Below are 5,659 nucleotides of genomic sequence, written 5' to 3'. Positions count from 1 at the left end.
CATAAACAAAGCCTTAAGATGCTGTCCCTCGTCATCAATAGGTTTCTCAAAAACAACCATCATTGGATCTAGTGTCAACTGAGGCTACTTGATCAGAGAGAACAACTTCTTCCTCATTATCAGATAGTGCCAAAAACTCCATCGGCAACATGAATACCATATTAACATCGACCGATGGACCCTATTTTTTGTGTTTTACCTGCCACTGCTGATGATCGGACCTCTCATTGGGAGGAATTTTCCTCTTGGTATAAATCCTCCTGATGCTCACGTTGCATCCTTCTTTTCTGTGTCTTTGTCAGACCCTCCGGGCACCATCGAGGAAACTTGGTCTTCCAACCGGCTGATAACAGGTCCCAGTTGATTCTACATGGCGTATATTAGGGTCCCTGTAGAATATTTCTTCATCGGGAACTCTTGCGTTTGCCATCTCCTCAAGCTCCTCTTGATTCCTTGGAAAATATCCAGCGCGTTTACCAAGCCTTTCATGTACACTAAGTCTGCCCCCCAGCCGATCATGCACTGATGCTCTGCCTCTGATCGGCTCATTGATAAATAAACCCTGATTGCTAGGTTGAAACCTCCTTTCTGACCGATTGACCCCATAATAACCATTGCACTCAGGGCAATTTTCAACAGTTGGTAATTTAATACCTTCTTCCCAGCAATGGATGAAAAACGGGCACCTCCAATGATTTTTATGCCGATACCATTCTTCCCAATGTCTCTCTTCTTGCTGTTGTCGATATCGGTCCTTACGCTGACACCAACCCTCCTGCTGCCTTCGGTGGGTAATCACAATGCCAGGTTGAGGAGGGTTTTTGGAACTACTGCTTTCTCCCAGCAAACCCTTACTTTTTGCATCATCGGTAGTTATCCGATGTTGGGGATCCACTGATGCGTTTTTCTCAGCAGCCTCTGACGTCAATACCTTGGTCTTCCCTTTGGCCTCCAACATATTTGCTGGAAAAGGGTGTTGATCAATTTTCATCGGCTTATGGGCCTTGGAAGTACCAAACTTAATTCTCCCAGATTCAATAGCCGATTGTAACTGTTGCCTGAACACCTTGCACTCATTTGTACTATGTGAAGTTGCATTGTGCCATTTGCAGTACAAGATCTTCTTCAACTCTTCTGCCGATGGGATCACATGATTAGGTGATAGCTTAATTTGGCCCTCTTGAAGCAGAAGATCGAATATCTTGTCGGCCTTGGTGATATCAAAGGTAAACTTTTCTGGTTCTTTCTGACCAAAGGGACAAGATATTGGCTTTTTATTCTTAACCCACTTAGCTAAGCCGATAACTGGTTCTTTATCAGAATCAGAATCTCCTACTTCTTCAACAAATGATACTTTTTTACTCCAATTCTTTTTAGGTTCAAAAACCCTAGTATCTTGATCAGAGATCCTTTGCACAAGATGACTGAGGCTTTCAAACTCCTGAGAAGCATATCTATCTTTAAGATGTGGCAATAACCCTTGGAAAGCCAGATCGGCAAGCTGCCGATCATCCAACACCAGACTATAGCACTTATTTTTTACATCTCGTAGCCTTTGCACAAAGCTTTCTACCGATTCATCATTACGCTGTCTCAATTTTACTAAATCGGTAAGCTTCTTTTCATGGATTCCAGCAAAGAAATACTTATGAAATTGTTTTTCTAGATCAACCCAAGTAATAATAGAATTTGGTGGTAATGAAATGAACCATGTAAATGCCGATCCAGACAAAGATGATGAAAATAATCGAACTCTTAATTCATCTCTGCTAGCTGCCTCTCCACATTGAATAATAAAGCGATTGACGTGTTCCATTGTTGATGTATCATCTTGCCCAGAGAATTTAGTGAAATCTGGTACCTTGTACCGATTTGGGAGAGGAATTAAATCATATGCAGGAGGGTATGGAGTCCGATAAGAATAAGTATTGACCTTGGGCTTTATCCCAAACTGATCCTTCATAATTTCTGCTATCTTATCGGCCCAAAAAGCATCAGCCTCCTGCTGACGAACTGGCTGAATTTCTATGGGAGGTGCCTGCTGATATCCCTCCACATATCTTTGTGGCCCATGATCTCCAGCAATCGGCATATTTGCCGTTACTTGTGGTCTATTAACCTATTGGAAAGGATTCATCGGCTGAGCTGCCGATGCTTGATTCTGGAAACCAGCTTGCATATGACCTTGTTGAATCCCTACAACCTGCTGATTTTGCTGAACTGTATGTTGAACAGGTAACTGTCCTGACCAACCATTATTAGAACTCATCGGTACAAAACATACCGATGGCTGGTAATTTGCTGACATTGTTGGATAATTATAACTAGCTTGAGGCATGAACTGAACCCTAGTTTGACTCATAGCAGGGGCTTTCTGCTGCATCGGCAGTAAGCTTGCCGATGGACTTGAATTGGGTGTTTGAACCAAAGGCATCTGGAAACCTCCTGGAGTTGGTTGCACAGTAGTTGCTGTGGCATATTGAGGCACTTGAGCCATCGGCGAAACAGCCGATGGTATAGGAGCTTTTCCTACTGCATCAAACACTTGAGGTAACCCAGGATTGAAAGCAGATGACTCCGGAGGCATACCATATCCCCACTAATTAGTAGGAATCTGGCTATTCTGAGACACAGGGCCTAACATAGCTGATGCCGATAGATCTGTATTAAGCTGAACTCGTCCTCCTGATAGTACCGGATCTGATCGTATCGGTGTAGATTGAATATTAGGTAAGCTTGCTGATACTGGAGGAGAAGTAACTTCTGTACCCACAACAGCCGAGGGAGCCGATGGAGTTTTGATAGATGCCAGCTCTGGTTGATGATAGGTAGGCCCAACGTAATGCGGTGACACTTGTCCTTCTTTGAGAGTTCGAACCATAGCATTATGAACAATATTGGATAGCACATTGGAATGATTAATCAAAGCATGATTTACTGTAGAATTAACCATCTCTTAAAGTTTACCAGGATTGGAGTCAAAGGTAACCTGCCGAGGCAACGGCAAATCTTGCTTCTGGATGACTTGTCCACTCTTGTTCAGGCTAAACGATTTCAGACAAAGCTGCCTGTATTCTTCTATAGCCTTTTCCATAGCCTGCCTCTGCTCTTCCTGAAGATCTTCTTCTGATACCGCGATAATGTTCCCTGAATCGATCTCGGAATTGAACATATTGATCGGATTGATTGGTCCCACTGGGCGTGCCAAAAGATGTGTTGATGCAAAAGTGGATCTGCAAACATAAAGGGCTAATACCCGAATCGATATCCAAAGTGTGCCAGTCGATTTGACCTGTTAATCGACAAGGATGAAGATACGAGCACTTTGGTCCTGACAACAGCGATACGCCCGAAAGTCATGGCCAAGAGGTACTCACACAGAACTCGAGAATCGCCGAAGGTCGCACTGAAGCTATGCAACTCGCCGAATCAATGAGAACTCATAAAAAGGAAAAATATGCAAATTGACGAAGTCGCCAAAAAGTAAGTAGATGCAAATAGGAGTAAAAATTGGTTTTGATATTGATTTCTTTTTATTACATTGCCCCTCAATCTATATTTATACCCTGATCTAAAGAGACATAACCAAATACAACTAGGACACCAAGTCCATATCTAAGGAAACATGTGACTCTTACATGAATCATACTCTAACAAATATAGAAAAGGAAATCAACTCCTATCTATTTCTCTGTCCGCCTCAATTATGATGGAAATCTCACCGACCTCCTTTCCATCGGCATACTTCCTATTTCAAGTAGTCTTCAAGCCTTCCTTCATCAGCATCGACAATAACATCTCCAACCTTATCAGCAATGCCCGAGTCTAAATCAACCTTTCCATCGATCACCACCATTCATTGGCAACCATCTTTACAAGCTGATTTTCATCGGCTGTCAGCGTATACAGTAACTTTCCCCCTGACAATTAGCCCACTCTGATCATTTTGACACGTGCAAAAAATGGTGTCAACACATGACCGGAGCATCCGGTCACCCCGCAGAAGCACATAATGGTTTGTTTTTTAGCCCATGTTATAAATAGAAGCTCTACTCGTGTGTGGAGTTACTTTTGCTCATTCCAATAGCTAAAAACACCTTAGAGAGTGCCAAGAAGAGCAAGGTCCTAGTGAGGTGATTGAGATTTGAGAATCCCAAAGAAAGCCCTCATTAGTGAAGATCAAGAGTAGCAAAGTGTGCATCCACCTTCTCATTAGGCTTGTCATGGTCAAGTGAGAGTTTGTGCTTGTTACTCTTGGTGATCGCCATCACCTAGATGGCTTGGTGGTGATTAGGAGCTTGGTGATCATCCGGAGAGCTTGTGGATGACCCAACTCACATTGTGAGCGGTTGTGGGTGATTCACCACGATGGAGTGTCAAAGAATCAACCCGTAGAGAGCACTTGATCCTTGCGCGGATCAAGGGGGAGCTATACCCTTGTGCGTGTGCTCCAACGAGGACTAGTGGGGAGTGGCAACTCTTTGATACCTCGGCAAAACATCGCCGCGTTTCCTCTCCTCTCTTTACTTTATGCATTTACTTTGAGCATTTACTTTGAGCAATTCAATACTTGTCTTTACATTTATAGAATTGCCATGCTAGAGTAGGATTGGAATTGAGGTTGCAAGTCTTTTGTGCGGTAGAACACTTAGAAATATTTTCTAGGCACAAGGGGTTAATTGGGCTAACCATATGATTTAATTATTGCAAAGAAATTTAGAATTAGCCCAATTCACCCCCCCTCTTGGGCATCTTGATCCTTTCAATTGGTATCAGAGCCTTGTGCTCACGTTTTTAAGCTTAATCGCTTAGAGTAAGATGTCTCAAGGGGATGGACCTCCTCCTATCTTTGAGGGGGATGATTTTCCTTATTGGAAAATCTGCATGGAGGCGTATCTAGAAGCTCTAGATGTTGGTATACTTAGAGCCGCCTCATAAGGCTTCCCAAAACCTTGGGATGCTACTAACCTACAAGGCGATGAAGTGAACTATGAGAAGTGGAATGCAAAGGCTCGAAACACCATCTTTAGAGGCCTTTGCAAAGATGTGTTCAATCGCGTGAGGAACCACAAAGACACCCATGCACTATGGTCGGACGTTTGTGCGCTCCATGAGGGAACCAAGAGTGAGCATGAGGAACGGTATCATCTTGTCATGAAAAAGCTTAACTCCTTTGAGATGCTTCCCAAAGAAAGTGCTAATGATATGTATTCATGTTTGAATGTTCTTGTAGAGGAAGTCAATGGGCTTGGACTCACTCAAATGCAACCATCCAATGTTGTAAGAAAGATCTTGAGTGTCCTCCCCATTGACAAATATGGGCATATTGTGACCATGCATCATCAAGGTGATCTTTCTACCGCTACATCGACACAAATCTTGGGAAAGATCAATGCTCATGAGATGTACATGCACATCACACCACAAGATGGCTCATCCTCTACTAAGAAGAAAGAAAAAGATTTAGCATTCAAGGCTAGCCAAGATAAGGGCAAAGCAAGACTTGAGTATGAGAGCTCAAGTGATGAAGAAGATGACGATGAAAATCTTGCTCTAATGGTAAGAAAAGCCACCAAGATGCTAAAGAAGCTAAACAAGAGTGGCATCAAGTTTGATGGCAAGAAGAAGAAGTTCTTCACAAGCTCTAGAAGAAAGCCAA

This window comes from Miscanthus floridulus, chromosome 3 (genome assembly GCF_019320115.1).
Source record: "Miscanthus floridulus cultivar M001 chromosome 3, ASM1932011v1, whole genome shotgun sequence".
Taxonomy (NCBI): Eukaryota; Viridiplantae; Streptophyta; class Magnoliopsida; order Poales; family Poaceae; genus Miscanthus; species Miscanthus floridulus.
Note: the sequence above shows the minus strand (reverse complement) of the source record.